The following is an 18,200-nucleotide window of genomic DNA, read 5'->3' on the forward strand; positions in this document are numbered from 1 at the left end:
AGCACATTAAATGGTGTTGTAACAAATGTAGCAATATTGTAACATTGCTACATTTTGCTACATTCTAAATAAGTTCTTTTTCTTCTTTTCATGCACAGACTTGAGAATTAGGAGTGAAACATATGAACATTGTGCGTGACACAGAGCTGCTCCTCTGCTCAAGTGTACTATTGAGGCGATGTTTGCTAGTGTGACATTATTCATGTTGTTACAGGCATGGGGAGTATACACAAGAGAAAATATTGAAAGTACCGTGTAGTTATGGGGGGAGCTAGTTTGTTGTTACTTTCCTCATAAAAAATACAAAATGTTTAACTAGTCTGTTTATATATTTGGTATTTTGTTTATTCTTTTTGTAATGTTACTTTATATAGTTTGCTTTCCTTTGTTTTGGAACTTTTCCCCTGGAAGCTGCTGAGAGCATACACATGAGACCTGCGCTGTGAATGTTTTATTCCTCCATCGCCGCGGATGCTGAGCGAATGTACAGCTGAAAAATTCGATGAATACCTCGTTTCTCCAAGGTTGGTGTTTATGCAGATGGTAGAGACACTGATCGTAGACATTGTGAGTTTGTTTTTATTTTTTTAAGGTTTACATCCTTTTCATTACCATCTAACTCAATAACCGAAAGATTATATCAGTTCCGCAACAAGGCTGAATTTGAGTGAATTGAACGCTCTGTCTTTTTGGTAGGGGACAAAACCCAGACCTCTTAAAATTCACTTAGCTTTTGTTTAAAGGTACATTTTTCAGACATGTTTCATGTAAAATCTCTTAAATTAATTTCGGCATCACACGTTTTTTCTGTTTTTCCATCTTGGACTTCCTAACATGTGAATGTTCTATAAAGAGAACCTGAGAGGTGTCATATCAGGCTTGGTTAGCCAGCAGAACGTACTGAGGAGGCAGCCGATGGGCACCGGCAGGCCAAGCAGACGCCGCTCTTCAACTTAGAATATTGGGCCCTTGAGGCCTGGAGTTCCACCCTTGTGTTAGTTGAACCTCAGGTGCAAGAGGAACAAAGGACCAGCTCTTTACCCTTTCGAGGATATTTGAGGGTGAGTGGGAGTTTTCCCAGCCAGTCTACATGTGTTTTGTGGACTTCGCTTTCACTGCCAGGCTTGGAGTAGAGCTGCTGCTCCTTCACATCACAAGGAGCCAGCTGAGGTGGTTCAGACATCTGACAAGGATGGGCGCCTCCTGGGTGAGGTGTTTTGGGCATGTACCACTGGGAGGCTATCTATCGTCTTCCCTACTGCACTTTACGCTAGTGAAACCTGGCGCTCGACAAGTGCAATTATTCAACACCTGAACGTGCTTCAACAACGTGGCCTGCGGCGAATCCTGAGAATTTCCTACCAGGACCGAATAACAAATGAGGAGGTCCTACGAAGAGCAGGCACCCGCCCATTAGCCGATGTTGTTGCAGAAAGGCGCTTCCGCTTTGCGGGCCATATTTTACGCCTACCCCCTCATCGCCCAGCTAAGATTGCCATGACATGGCGTCCACGCACTGGCAAGCGAAAGCAAGGCCGACCAAAGACCACATGGCGTCGAACATTCATGGACGATCTGAGAACTGTCGACATTGCCTGGGACGAAGCTGAAGCAGTCGCTGCTGACCGACATCGATGGAGATCACTAGCTGCCCGATGCGCCGCCCGGCGTAGGAGGAACTAAGTGCTAAGTACCACTGGGAGGAGGTCACGAGACAGACCCAGGAAACGCTGGAGAGATTATATCTTTTGGCTGTCCTGGGAACGCCTTTGTGTTCCCCCAGAAAAGATGGAGGAGGTAGTGAGGGCGTGGGAGGTCTGGATTTCTCTGCTTAGGCTAGTACCCTGTGACCTGACCCCAGGAAAGTGGAAGAAAATGGATGGATGGATGGATGCAGTATTAAATAACTAAATTACAGAAAACTTGGCACTTGCCACTCAGCCCCCACCATCACAAACTCACACTATCCATTATTTGTAGAGCCAAAAATAGCAACTTTAAAGAGGGGTTAAAGGAGACTCTGTATAATTTACAGTATTTAGCGAAGTACTCACTCTGCTCGTTCTGTAAAGACATTAATTGTTGGCTGACTAGAGAGAAAGGATGAACTCAGATTGTCATAATTAACAGTCAGGACTTGCAGGTCGAAAATAAATTGTTGATGGAAGAACTTACTTTCTCTGTGTTTCAACGGGCTTCAACATGAACACTCATGAAAAAGCTGGTGTCCTACCGTACCGTCTGTGTTTTCTCTGTCAATAAAATTTTTCAAATGTGCCTATCGAGAGGGTTTTATCATCAAATTGAATCCTGCGTTGTGTCCTTAACCCGTAAGGTGCCTGTGCTGCATCTTCTACGGGCTTCAACATGAACACTCATGAAAAGAGAAAATTCATCTTTTTTGTTTAAAAGAAAATTCTTCCATTTGCGCAACATCTCTAAAGTTAGAAATATCCTGTCTCAGAGTGACGCTGAAAAACTAGTTCATGCATTTATTACTTCCAGGCTGGACGACTGTGATTCATTATTATTAGGAAGTCCTAAAAACTCCCTGAAAAGCCTTCAGTTGATCCCAAATGCTGCAGCAAGAGTCCTGACAGGGACTAGAAAGAGAGAGCAGATTTCTCCTTTTATCCTGTCTTCCTTCTCTCACCCCAACCAATCACAGCAGATGGCCCCGCCCCTCCCTGAGCCTGGTTCTGCTGGAGGTTCCTTCCTGTTAAAAGGGAGTTTTTCCTTCCCACTGTCACCAAAGTGCTGCTCATAGGGGGTCATATGATTGTTGGGTTTTTCTCTGTATCTATGAAGCGCCTTGAGGCGACTTTTGTTGTGATTTGGCGCTATATAAATAAAATTGAATTGAATTGAATTGAAAGAAAATCTGCCACTTTTCCAGCTGGTGTCATACCTTAGCTGGACATGTTTCCATTTTCATCCTCGTGAACTTGTAAATAAAAAATATCTATTTCATTAAGTTTGCAGTATTTAAGTTGACAGTCCCTCAGGAATGAGTCTAACCTCCAATCAAACTATGGGAAGTTTTCCGTGTTCAGTGTGCCACAGCAAATAGTTTCTATTTTCAAGTCAAGTCAGGGTTTTTTGTGAAAACAAATAAATAATATGAAGCGTCAACAAATTAATATGCCACTTCAGAGGTCCTCATAGTATTTGCCAATAATTAATTAGTGAATTTTAACAGTTCCCATGTGGGCTCTTATTTATTATTTATTTATATAAACAGACATTTTTCTAACGGAATAAGAAACCGCCCCGGAGGATTTTGGGATGCTTAATTTAAAGCTTTCGTTTTATTACTTACCTCTGAATTGACTCGGCTGCTTTATTTGCTATGAAGCTTTTGTAAACGGGGTTATTTAAGTACAAAACACGGTTGCAATGACAAAGCAGGACCTGACATCAGATTTCAGATGTGGTAGTCTAGGCGGACGTTTGTCAGAGGTGTGAAATTAATTATTCCCGACTCTTTCACAATGCACCGACTGAATATGAGGCAAAAAGGTCTGCAGTTTCTACTCTACGCTGAAGCAAAGACGCATTATCAAAGAAGCAACAAAGCATTATCATACTTGTGATGCTCTCCTTGCACGATGGGTATTTTAATTCCTATTATATCCCATGCGTCAGCTCCCACGCTGCTACCTCTTCTCTCCATGCTCCTGAGCCTATTTGGGGACGATAGCTCATTACAAAATGTGATTCTTCCTCTTTTGAGGAACTGCTGTTGCCTGTCAGCACAAAGGAATTGCCTGGCTGCTCACAATCTGGAGATCAAGAGAGAGACAAGAAGAGACTGTCCTCGCCCCTTCCACACGTTACTATGGTGAGAACCTACCGTTTAAAATGGAAACCTACTGATGGCTGACACCGAAGCTCAGCCAGAGGTCATGCTGGTACTGCGGCTCACTTGCTACTGCTTATGAAGAAAACAAAATAAAGTAAGATTTCCTGACATTTAGTGTTTTATATATTTATGTATTTTTTGTGTGCTCATCCAAAAATGTAAAACTATTATGACCTTTTCAAATTGTTTTAGCTAAGTGTTAGCATCCAGTTCCCTATTTACACATTCAGCACAGACTGAGCAGCATTTGCATTGACTTGGAGTCATGTTGCCCTTCAATGATTTAGCTTTGCTTGATTGAACTTTGCTTGGCCTCTGCCATGCCTGCAGAAAATGGTTTGATTCTACATGCTCCTGCAGAATCACAAACTAGAGGCTAAGTTTGTCTGTCTGTTCTGGACATTAGTAATTAGTAGAGGTGGGAATCACCATACATCCCACGATACGATATTATTGCAATTTTTTAAAATATTTTGCGATATTCAGATTCTGTACATAAAGGTAAACTTTATCAATATTCATTTTCTCTAATAACAAAGTCTCACACTCAGTCTTTCTCTCATTTCAGTTTTATTGTTGACAAACTGAACGGTTTGTATTACAGTCTAGTCCAACTTAACTGAATCAACCATCTGGTACAATTATAGCTATTCTGAACTATGCAGTTTATGAAAACTATGCAGCCCCTTCAGCAACTGAAGAATTTGAAAGTAAATTTAAACAAAATATAATTTTACATTAAATGAAAAAGTTTTAAACTTAATTAAACTAAAACATGTCTTAAATTAAAATAAGTAAACTGTCATGTTTATTGCTGCCAAAAACAAGTTAAACACATTTGGACAGTGAAGGAATGTCAGGATTCTTGCTCAGAAAAAGGATCAACATGCTCTGAAGTCAGAGCACAAAAACCTTTTTGTAACAAAGTATCGATTTCTGCTGTCCCTGTATCCATACATTATTAGCAAACAAAATATCACCATACTACACAGTATCGATTCTTCCCCCACCCCTAGTAAGTAGTGTGTTTCTGGTAAAGACAACAAGCTGGTCAGCGAGTTGTAGACTAGCTGTTGCTAGCAGTTATTTAGCTAACACACACACACACACACACACACACACACACACACACACACACACACACACACACACACACTACTAAAATACTTTACAGATAGCTGGTATTATTATAAAGCAGTTGTAACAAACTTGTCTTGGTTCCCTGACCTCAGTAAGAGCCTGCTCATGAGTTTCTGCCTCGTTCACTAATTTCAGGTGTTTTTAAAGACAGCATGGTGGCCACTTTGTAAATGCCTGTCTCCAGTGGAGTCGAAAACAACAGTAAAATATCCCTAAGCGTGGGAAACAAAAGTCCCTAGACAATAGACAAGTCACTACCATATGCAATACTCCCTGGTTTCTTAACCAATCCCCCCCCCCCCCCCCCCCCCCAAAAAAAAAAAATCATGTCAGATTTTAAAACACCAAAAACGTTTATGTTGATATTTTACGGTCACATTTAACACAGAGTCGAAGTGAAGAGGACGAACTTGATTCCAACAGGAACACACCTACGGGGGCGATTAATTTATGTGTTAGTTTAAAGCAGGCCATACAAAAGCAGGCAGAGCAGGTCATCTACTGATCGGAAGGTTGGTGGTTCGATCCCCGGCTCCCCCGGTCTGCATGCCAAAATATCCTTGAGCAAGACACCAACCCCAAGTTGATCTCCGATGCGTCCATCAGAGTATGAATGTGTGTGGATGTTAGACGGAAAACACTTACAAAGGATAGAAGAAAGTGTGTGAATGAACTGCATAGAGCGCTGCATAACAATCAGTCCATTTACTATTTAAATGATGTGGTGCCAGACCTTTGTCCTTCTTCACAGCACAGCTGTAGCATCAGTGCTCTGGTGGGAGAACAAGATTTGTAATGTCTTCAAACCTGCAAGTGCAACATGGAAAAAAAATGTGTGGGGGACAAAAAAGCTTTTAAATTTAATTTAAGGTGAAAATCATCAAACTTTATTTATGTTCTGACGAGCACTGAAATGCAGACAGGAGACTTTCATCATGGATGCTGCTTATTCCTCGAGTTGCTTTGAGTTCCCTCTGTTAACTAAAGTGCGACTGATTGTAGCACTTTTAGCTGTTACCGTGCACTTCATAAAATTGGACTTTTATGGCTTTTAATTATTAATCAAGCTTCCAGGATCTCATTATGTAAATCTGATGCCATTTTACATTTGTCTGAATGAGGGATGGAGTCCTTTTTGAATTAAAGTCATAACAGCAACATTTTCAGTTTAACAGAAATATGTGATCCGACTGTAGGAGAGGAAAACAGAAAACAAGGACTTTTAGTTACCTGTAGTTTACATCCTCTCAGTGTTGCAGTGCTTTTTATTTTGTACTGGCATTAAGACTTATTCTTCCCCTTTAACTGTGACACCAAGACGAATCAATTCCAGATGTCTTGGAAAAAAAACAATCCATCATCTGAATCAGGGATTCACAAAGCAGAGCAGAGGTTCGGTCGATGCTTCCTGTCCCATCTCATGGTTCCCTTTCTCGCAGCCTTGCCAGGTCGTTGTTTGGTCATTAAGCTGCCTCACCGGTGACTTTCTTGTCTGGCAGAAGGACTTGAACTTCATTTTTATTGACTGCTGCCAGTGAAAGTAGTTCTTGTTCTGCTCTGCGGTCTTGTTTAGCTTGACACATGCTGAGAACCACTCCTCCATCTCCACTTGGTAAATTGCATATAATTTTGCTGGTATATTCTAAACTCGGTTGTTCATAATTACCTGTATCCATCCTCAGCTTAGGTAGTCGGGCATGTGCAGTAATCACAATACTCGTGCAAAGAAACATGTAATTTGAAGGTCAGCTGTACTTGAAAAGCCCTGCAGTCAATAATTTACGGGGGAACTAACCGCCTGTTACTGTTTCTCCTTCTGCTGTGTGCTTCATGGCTATTTTAGTGTGTTTAATAAGCTAACCAGTGTTGAAGACTGCCTATTTAGTAACCTCGCCATGACACCTGCACACACACACACCTCCACGACCCTGGACTGTTTTCCTCCACACGACTCTTTCTATTCTGAGGGACGGTCGACACTAAAGGAAAATGGTTTTCTCATTGTCAGCCACTTTCTGCACAGCTAATAGCTGTTATATTTCTTCAACAATCCCTTTTAGGTTTCTTGCTAATATGAATGTTCATGCCCCAGGGAGTTGTTCCATTTTACATTCCTCACTCTCTCCCTGCTCTGACTCCTCAGGTTTCTCTCTCATCTCGGCAACAAAGGCGGCAACAAAGCAACAGCTCAGCCATGTCACCGCTCTTTAAATAGGACCTAATTTGTTTGAGGTTTCTCTGGTTGTTAGTCCCACCTGAATGCTGCTAGTATCTCCAGGTGGGTTGTTTATCAATTTTCTGTTTAGCGCCACAGTGGCGACTGTCCTGGTTCCATTTCCATCCTAATTGGTGATTTTAAAGCTTTAGCAGTGGACTTGCTCTGCACACGACTGCTACTTGTGGCTCTTTGCCTGCTGTTTGCGATATCAAAGCTTTCTTAAGCGAGGAAGTGTGCTCAAAGTGGACTCAAAGCCTGACGCAGATGTCCAAAACCCTGCAGAAAGTGCAAATGCCTGCTCTGCATTTAGTTCCATCTGGACTTGGATGGCGTGATGGGGATGGCGGCTAAAGGGGAGAGTCGTTGGAGCGTTTAGTTGGCCCGGTTCAAAAAGGAGTAATGAGAGAGCAACTTTGAAGTGCAAAGTGAGCAGAACGTAGAGGAGAGGACCTCTGTCTCTGGAACACTGCTCTAAGTGGGTCATACAGTTTGCCTTTGTTAACAGATGCTGTTTGTTTTAGTCTTCGTCGCGCTCTTCCTCAGAAAACAAACACTGGCGCCCAGCGTGTCTCCTCTCCTGCCACGCTGTTTAGACTTCTACATGGCTGAGTAACTTTATGCTAATTACAACATTATGAACATGCTATTTTTATTTATTTATCTTTAGTTTTTTGGTCTCTGCAGGCTGAATGAATTACTTCCCAGACCACAGCTTTGCACCGAACACAGTGGAAGAATGTGAACGATTCATTGTTGCAGACTCATAAAGACAGTAAAGAAGAATCATCTATATCACCTTTGAAGAAATCAAACATTTTTTCTTTTTAAAGTTAAAAGAAAACACTCTCTACAATAAACAAGCAATTTAACAGCCTGTACAAAAACGTGTTTCACCTCTTTGCTTAGTTTCTCCTTTTGTGACACTTTAATCTTTAACAACTCGTCTGTCTGGATACCAGTGTTGGTCAAGTTACTGAAAAAGTAATCAGTAACTAATTACTGATTACTTCCCCTCAAAAGTAATCCCATTACTTTACTGATTACTTATTTTCAAAAGTAATTAATTACTTAGTTACTTTTTAAAAACACGATTTACAACCTGAATAGGTGATAAAGTGATAGATCTTTCAGCCCAATTCTACTTTTTCTGCATAATCATCATACAAAATGTAATCAAATGGAAAAGTCTCTTTTTAAAACTTGTTTTATTAGTTTTAATCTTTTAACTTTATGCATCAAGGAAAAATTTAATTATATGCAACATTCTCTGACTGGAAGAAATTAGTTTAATATTTAAACCTATTTTCTGCACATTCCAGCACATAAAATAAAATATTTTGTGTGTTTACACTCAGTCTTTCAAATAGATGCAAGTAAAACACAGCAGAAAATAAATAAAGTCAAAGACTAGCGGTCCTGTTGCTCTATTTTCACCTGTAAAGCAGGAGTGGGGTAGGCGGAGGGTTACCCTGGTGCAGGTGTGCAGCAGTCAGTGGAAGAATCCGTGAGTTTCTCTGTGAGTTTCCCATTACGTCGTAGCTACTCGGTGCTTGTTTGGAAGTTTAGGGGTTTTTTCGCTGTAAAAAGAAGTTTTCTTCCCACGCACAACGGACACTAATGTTTTTGTCACTTTTTATGGAATCAAACTCAAAGTAAGGTCAGTACTTCCACGCTTTAAACGCTGCACGCTCATACTCTCTCTGCACTCGATATATGATCCATTGTTGATCTGCACACAGCTGTTGTCACGAACGTCGCACTCGCTTACGTCACTGTCATGAGACATTCTCGCCAAAAAATCACGGTTTTAGTAACGCAGTAACGCAGCGTTCCTACGGGAAAGTAACGGTAATCTAATTACCGTTTTTGGGATAGTAATCCCTTTACTCGTTACTTGAAAAAAGTAATCGGATTACAGTAACGCGTTATAAGTAACGCGTTACTGCCCATCTCTGCTGGATACTGCAATTACTGGCATGACCACATTTACAGTTATCAAATCAGTTATTATGCTTTGATTTTCTTTATCTGTCCTTGTGGCTACAGGGATGAAGCTGATGTCGGAGAAAATGTTTGCCTGCATGGTCAGGATCCATTAATTATCCGTAGCCACTTACCATAGTCATTTAAATGACCTCTGCATCAGCTAAAGGAGGAATCCAAACTGTTTGTTTATTCAAATGATTCAAACAGGAAGTGCTGTCTCTCAGTGAATAAGACGGACGCAATCCAGCAGTACAATATCCAAACCCGAGAAATCTTCCTTCGGTAGAAACCTGGACATGTTACTGAGATGAAAACTAGTGCAAACCATTTATATTTCTTCCATCTGTTTAACATCCACCCAAGTAGTTCGGAGAAGAATCCTTTTTGTCATTATGTGTTCACACAACAAAATGTTGTTTGGTAGAAGAGAAGAGGCACTCAGCTCACCCTGTTACATACATATATATACTGTACACACACACACATCTATCTACATACATACACACAAACGAGAGACACTCTATAAAAAAGCAGCTCTATAAAAGAAGTGAATGCACACTATCTGTGTGTGCAGATGTGCAGAATAAATATGTGCAAAACTCACAGAATTGATATGATTTCACAGCTCTGGGGAAGAAGCTGTCTCCTGTACTGCTGTTCAAAACAGAGCAGCATAAACAGGCCACTGCCAGGGTGGGCGGGGTCTGCAGCAATACGTCTGGCCCTTTTTTGGATCCATCCAGCACAAGACGGGTCCTGCTGTGGACATGGACTTCCCACAATCCCTTGTGCTGTGTAGTTGCTGCACCGTGCTGTCACACTAAGACAGAGGAGGATTTCTGTAAGTGGCCAGAAGAGTCTGTTTTAGCTTCCTGAGGAAGAAGAGCCTTTGTTGGGCTTTCTTCACCAGGTGTGAAGTGTTCAGGGACCAGGTGAGGTCATGCTCTGTCTTCCTGGACCTCCTCGGTCTCACTGAGGTATGGTAACAATGTGTTACTGCAGCCTTTGGCAGGGTCCCATGCAGTTAGCCATAGTGATGAATAGGGATGGGTACCGGTGTCCGGTGCCATGATGGCACCGGTTCTGACATAAACGGTAGTAACCAGACCGAAAAGCAGCGCACATTTCGGTGCTTTATTTCGGTGCTTTTTTTTCCTGAGATGTGATACACTTCGAATTGTAGCCAATCATTTTACGTTTCCGGGGATAGTAGGCGGGTCCAGGTACGTACGTTCTTTTAGAGCAGAGCTACAGATTAAAAATGTCCAAGACGAAGCGGTCAAAAGTCTGGCTGTACTTCACAGCAAAATATGCAAACTCAGCAGCTGCAACAAGTGCTTTAAGCTGATACTGTGGAAATGAGGTAACACCTGAAATCCGATGAAACACCTGGCGACGCATAGCGTCTTTTTTTAAAAGCCGAGAAATGCGCCGTATTTGATAGCTTGCTGCGAGACCTCACACCGAGCGCATCTACTGCAGGTGTGGTGCCTGTTATCGGACCCAGAGTTAGCAACATCCCCCAAAAAGCTGAAGAGTAGAGTCCTGGCCCCTAGCCCTGCCAGTGTAGCAGAAATGATGAGGATGATGATGGCAGCAGCAGCCGTTCTTCTCTGCGTGAGTAGCTTAATGTTGTTCGTGTTTAATTTACGTTGAGTAGGCTAACCACGTTATTAAATTAATGCATGTAAGGTGAACTAGCAAACATCATCATAGCTACATGCGGCTGCCTTCTTGTTTGATGGCAGATACTCCCTTCACCCTGGCCAAAAAGGCTAAAATGACCAAAGAAAAAGTGGGAAACAGTTAAACATGAGAGGTTTTTGGACAAATTTGTGTTTTTTCCATTGTTTAAGCACTGCTTCCAGCCAAGAGTGATACCATATATGCCCTATAGCTGCAGAAAAGGCTAACATTGTTATCTTTTTACAAAAAAAACAGCTGAACATGAGAGGTTTTTGGACAAAGCTTGTGTTCTCCATTCTTTAAGCACCGGTTCGAGCACCGTTTAAGCACCGGCACCGTTTCAAAAGTACCGGTTTGGCACCGGTATCAGATAAAACCTAAACGATACCCATCCCTAGTGATGAAGCAATCTGTCCATCAGACTTAGCTGATACTTCACTTTGGCACATATCCGACTGATACTGCAATACCTGCAGCAATGCTGCTAGAGTAGCTAGAAAGAGTTCAGCACAATGCGCTACCAAAGTGGGTGACCTTCGCTGGATCAACTCAGTAACTTTTTCATATAGAGGCTTAAATTGCTCTTCTTTAAACCCATAATCCCATGTGTCTTTCAGAACTTCAATTTCATATTTGCACCTCAGGGTCATGCCCCGTCTTACTTTTCTCAGAGATAGTCAGGTACAGCAACTTTGTCTCTATGCAGAAAATCCTCACACTCACAATCCACACCACTCATTGTTCTTTGGCACCCTTTAGCCCAGAGCCCACATTAATTTGACGGTTCTCCTGGCCTTTTCTGTCAAAGGGAGTATTTTGATAGACAGAGGGCCCCGGGAAGTCTGTTTTTTCATTTTTGTTTTTAATATCATCAAAGATGCGTCATGCTGTTGCCATCTCTGCTTTCTGTGTTCATCTCCTGTCTCCCCGTCTCTCCCAATTTCATCTCTCCCCCTTTCTCTCTCTCCCCACATCCAGCATCCGACCTGTCTGCTATGATGACCATTAAGCCAGGGCCAGTGGTGCCGGTGGGCCTGCTGCTTTCCTGCTTGCGTTTCCGTTGCACCGCAGCAAGCTCGCTGGCCTGGAGCCGCTAACAAGCTGTGCATTCAGACAGTTGATGCTACAAATGGAGCTGTGCAGTGGACCAACTACGGAGGAGAACAACTGAAGCGCTGCTAAATCCCTTCAGCAAGGGAGGAAGTAAGGAGGCCTCCCTTTCTCTAATACTGAACCCAAGACTGGTTGCTGACTTGCATTTAGATTTTTAATGCATACATGTGTCACTGTGGCATTTATCACAACTTCATGTACGCTAATATTTTACTTGTATTGCTAAAGTAACTGGTGAAATTCTGGTTAAACTGTCTACAGCCTCACAACGGTGAAAGAAAACTCCGGGAATATTTATAGGAAATCTCAGAGAGAGATGAATGCATAAAGAGGCAACCCAGCAGATAAGCAGAGGTGCCAGACAGCTATAAAAACTGAAGATATGCTTGTAACCTGTAGCGTTTCTTATCCTGTGTCTCTGCTTCAGTTTTATCTTGTTTGTCTGACTTTGTCCCAAACAGCTTTCATTTGTGATGCAGGTAATAAATGAACACAGATCCAAGCGTTTGTTCTATTTGAAGTGTAAGTTCCAGTACGTCATCTCTGAGCACGATAAGGCCTGTACGAAAAATATCGGTTTCTGTTGCTGACTAGCAGAGATGGGCAGTAACGCGTTACTTGTAAAGCGTTACTGTAATCTGATTACTTTTTTCAAGTAACGAGTAAAGTAAGGGATTACTATTGCAAAAACGGTAATTAGATTACCGTTACTTTCCCGTAGGAACGCTGCGTTACTGCGTTACTAAAACCGTGATTTTTTTGCGAGAATGTCTCATGACAGTGATGTAAGCGAGTGCGACGTTCGTGACAACAGCTGTGTGCAGATCAACAATGGATCATATATCGAGTGCGGAGAGAGTATGAGCGTGCAGCGTTTAAAGCGTGGAAGTACTGACCTTACTTTGAGTTTGATTCCATAAAAAGTGACAAAAACATTAGTGTCCGTTGTGCGTGGGAAGAAAACTTCTTTTTACAGCGAAAAAACCCCTAAACTTCCAAACAAGCACCGAGTAGCTACGACGTAATGGGAAACTCACAGAGAAACTCGCAGATTCTTCCGCACAAAAAAAATATTTTATGTGCTGGAATGTGCAGAAAATAGGTTTAAATGTTAAACAAATTTCTTCCAGTCAGAGAATGTTGCAGATAATTAAATTTTTGCTTGATGCATAAAGTTAAAAGATTAAAACTAATAAAACAAGTTTTAAAAAGAGACTTTTCCATTTGATTACATTTTGTATGATGATTATGTAGAAAAAGTAGAATTGGGCTGAAAGATCTATCACTTTATCACCTATTCAGGTAAATCGTGTTTTTAAAAAGTAACTAAGTAATTAAGTAACTAAGTAATTAATTACTTTGAAAATAAGTAATCAGTAAAGTAACGGGATTACTTTTTGGGGGAAGTAATCAGTAATTAGTTACTGATTACTTTTTTCAGGTAACTTGACCAACACTGCTGACTAGTTCCACCAGAACCATTTGGACATTCCAAGTGCAGGACATCCGGCTTTAACTCGATCGTTTCGGCCTTGAAGTCCACTGATTGCCGAGTGCTGCATTTATAGTGTCGGAAAAAGCTCGTGGTCACAGAAGAAATGTGGAAACTTTCACACTGGATTCTCACAGTGCTAAATATCAGCAGCACGATACTCCAGTATTCTTTCACTATGATATAAGCCTCATGTTTGCATGCAGTAGAAGCACCGTAGGGCTACAGGCGCCCCTTTAGAAATCACTGTGCCTGCATAAAACATTTGAGAAAAACAGCCTTTGGTCATTTTCAAGTCTGGATTAAAGAATCGGACAAAAATCAGGAAGCACTGTTTGTGTTTCACTATGGTCAATTTTTGGTCTATTTATCCAGACACAAAAGATATAAACCAGTGGCTCGCTACTTCTAGTCCAATTACTTTGAAGGAAGTACTACATTGTGGTGAAATTTTCCCTCTGTGGGATTCATAATTACAACCTACAAACCTTAAAGTAGAAACGAGCTCTGACTCCAGCAGGACTGAAAGCAAAACGGATCAAAAATCAACCTGAATTTACTTTAATGCAGTCAAATCAAAAAGGACATTTTTGACTTATCTCGTCTCGAGTTTAAAGCAGTTTTGTTTCATCTCGGACAGAGACAGACGAACTTTGATTTCAGCCTTGGTCCATTCATTAGCTGTTCTCTAGCTTTTCAGAATTTCATAGTTTGCTGATATTCTTGATGTGGGAATCAACAAATGTTGCAAAATTGTTGCGTTCCTGTTCTGCAGCAAATCTAACCAGCTAATAAAATTTGCAGACAACAATAACAGCTCTATTCAGCATTTCACCACCAAACAAATTAATCAATTGTGACCTGATGTCATTAATTCAGAAATTCTGAACCTTTCATTTGTGCTCACAGATCACTAACTGGAACATCCAACAGCACGAGTTCTTTCCCAGATTCATCATAAACACATAATCTGACCTGAATCTGCCAAGTTTTACTTTACTTTAATAAGCATGAGCTGCTCCTTGTTACCAAACAGTGCAGAACCATGCAATTACACAACAACTACACATTTGACATTAATGTAGCTGGTAAAATAGCATGAGTGAGGATGGGAGGGCCAACGAGTAAAATAGAATAAAACAAAATGTGGATACAAAGGAAGAAAGGGGGTGGCAAAAGAGGAAGACTAAAGAGAAGAAAGATGAAGCAGTAGGAGAAAGGAAGCATTTGTTTGAGATGCTGACACAAGCAACGTTGATGGCTGCTGCACACTTATTTCTCTGTCCTGCAGTCGTTCTCCCACCTCAGGTTATCCTTGTGCGGGTTATTCAACCTCATACTGTCTGACTTGCTGTTTAAAAACATACGCGCACCTTAAACGCTACATGCAACCTTCCACTTGACAGAGAGCAGAGTGTGGACAGCACCCGGGGGAACGGCGAGCGTGTTATCCCGAAAGGCACAGTCCTATCAGCCTCTGTAATCAATGGAGGCATCGCAGAGAGTGTAGCTGCAGCTCTCTGGAGAAAATGAACTTCAGGGAGCTGTCAGGTTGGCAATAAAGGAATACAAATAACTTGTTAATTGCAAAAGATTTCATGCCAGAGAGAAGATCAAGTTAAAGAATGTAATAAATGTCTGAAAATGAACTCCTTTTTTTTTTTTCTTAGCATTGCTAAGTAGAGCTGCTCAGTGAAGAGGCTGCACAGTTCAGTTTATGCTCACCTGAGACCTGCGGAGACTGACTCAGGTTTCACAGAATAGTTTCCAATTTCCCCCAATCTTGCATTTACATACTATTAAACGTGATGTGAAATTTTTTTTACTGTGAATATTGCAAATGCACTGAGAGCTCAGAGCTTTGATGGACATCAGCTTATTATGATATGCCACACAGCAGTGCGCATGGTGCAGAATAAGGCAACATCAGGGGAGCTGCCGAGCATATTTTAATGTGCTCTAAATGTGCTGAACGGCCAATTGTGCAAGGAGAAAAGGGCTGCAAAAGCTGGCCTCGCCATGACAACATCCGTTCACTGCAAATCGTTAGGATACCGATAAACAGATTGGCCGCGATGCTGAGGAAACGGTACCCGGCTCTGCAGATTTGTCTCCCTGTCCCGCCTTAATGATTTCCTCCAATGATTGAGGGTAACCTTGAGTCCCGCGGGGCTTCTCGCCGCACAATGAAGAAGACATGTCTGGTAAAATGAGGTTTTTTGCCTACGCTACAATCATTGTCATGTGAGCGTCTCAGGATGAACGTTTTACTCTGAGTAGTGAACTCATTCGAGCTATACACTGAGATTGATTTTGTGCCCTTGATTGTTGAGGAATAGGTGCCTGTTTGCATCACTGTGTGTGTGTGTGTTTGACAGAGATGAAGAGAAAACACAATAATAGGCTCTTATCGCTTTATTAATGGACAATACTAGCTTTTCCTTGATGACCTGTCCTCATATGACCTCAGGTGGTGTAAAGATTTCTTGTCTTAAATCAAAGGCAGGGACTGGAATACAAAACAAGACCAGAAAACCACATTCAGACATGTGCTACGTTTAAAGCCCTTTACAACGTAATTGGCCTTCGGTTTAACGTTGTATTCAGAGATATCGATCAAATACTTTTACTATTATTCATTTTTATAGATATCTTAGAGTCGTCGTGGTATTTTCCTGACAGAACACTTAGCTCTTAGAGGCATGGACTCAGTTGGATTACTTTGTGTAGTTCAGATGGACTTGTGTAGCGCACACATGTGTGTATGATCACCGTCCAATCATTCTTGTTCATCTCTCTGCCCTTCTTTTCTCTCCTGCAGCTTTCTGAAACTATTTCGGTCTTTTCCTGTTAAAGGGGAGTTCTTTCTCCTCACGGTTGCCTAGTATTTGCTCATAGGTTGATGGTCCTCTCTTTAACACGATCACTGAAATTATTGCTGAATGTAATTTTGCTAAAACAATGTCCCCTCCCCAGTTGGACTAGTAGTTAGTTGCATGTTCTTCTTAAATCGTCGGCTGCCCGAGTGATGTCCCCAAACCCCCAAAACATGTGCTTCATCGATAATTGGAAAACTTTTGGGAGAAAATCTGGTTTTATTCAGAGATGGAATCCATCACACATTAGATGGCACAGCTCTCATTTCTAGAAATCTGTCTGATTTTATTAAACTCCCCAAAATGGACAGAGTTATGACCTGCAAACGAAGCTGCAGTCTCACATGTGCATATGCAAGTTCTGTCTTCATGTCATCACCTCGTCCCCACATAGACTCTGTCTGGTCTCCAATAGCATCAAGCATGAACCAAAAAACGACAAAAAACAAGTTAAATATAAAAATTCACAAAGCTGGAATAACAACATTCTTAACTCTACACAGGAGTAGTTTACATTTTTAATCTTTAATCGATTAATACTCCAATTACATGTGGACTATTAAACAATAGGTCTCTCTCTTTTAAGTTCCTATTACTAAACTATTTAATCATTTATCACAATGTCAGATTCCTCAAAGCACAGCCTGAGGAGCAGGGATGGCAGCAATCTTTCTCTTCCATGAATCCGGTTTCGCTGGAAGTTTTCCTTCCTACTTTTGCCAAATACTTCTTTATAGGGGTTGTATGATTGTTTCTTTCTCTACAGGTCTTTACTATAGAGTATAATGAGCCTTGGGGTGACTGTTGTGGATTGGTGCTTCATATCTAGAACTGAATTTAACTCAATTACACTGAATTGAGCCAAACTGGTTTGTACTTAAATTAAATATTTGATTACTAATTAAATTTTGTTTACTTAATGGGTGTGGGGATTAAAGCATCTGCTTATGCTCTATAAGTCGGGATCGGCGCTGTCTGTGTACAGCGGTGGTCCCCCCACGCGTGCATTAAAATCATCGTTTGACTTCACCTGGCCGGATCAGTGTTGTTATTTTGAAAGTTGATTACCTCCTGTACCCCTCAATATTTGAACCCTTAACATTTTGGGGGCTCGTCCGGGATATTGAAAAAGTGATCTGTGAAAGTGTACACATACATTTTTTAAATTTAAAGTTGAATAATGAACTAGTAAATAAAATAATAAAAAAATAAAAGCAGCAAACTTCTGTGTTAACAGAAGCACTGTCACAAAATAATATGAAACATATAAGCTAAGCTTGGATCACTTCGAACTGTTCCTAGTAACTGGCATCTTGTTAAGATCAGTATGTGTTGCAGAAAGGACCCAGAGTAAACTAAACTTGTCGAACAGGAGATACTGCTCATCATTACATGTTTTTGGTGGAACTGTCACAAGGTTTATGGGATTTAGCCGTAAGCTGAGGTCATCTTTAAACATAATAATAATAATGGATTGCATTTATATAGCACTTTTCGAGAACCTCAAAGCTCTGTACAATTCCACTATTCATTCACACACTGGTGGAGGCAGCTACATTGTAGCCACAGCTGCCCTGGGGCAGACTGACAGAGCGAGGCTTCCATATCGCACCATCGGCCCCTCTGGCCATCACCAGTAGGCGGTAGGTGAAGTGTCTTGCCCAAGGACACAACGACCGAGACTGTCCAAGCAGGGGCTGGAACCGGCAACCTTCCGATTACAAGATGAACTCTTTGAGCCACGATCGCCATAATAATGTTTAAACAGCTAAAAGCCAACAGAAGTGGAGTGGTAAGTAGCCCAGCCAAAGCCACACTTCTTATCCC

This window comes from Neolamprologus multifasciatus, chromosome 6, assembly GCF_963576455.1.
Source record: "Neolamprologus multifasciatus chromosome 6, fNeoMul1.2, whole genome shotgun sequence".
In the NCBI taxonomy this organism is placed as follows: Eukaryota; Metazoa; Chordata; class Actinopteri; order Cichliformes; family Cichlidae; genus Neolamprologus; species Neolamprologus multifasciatus.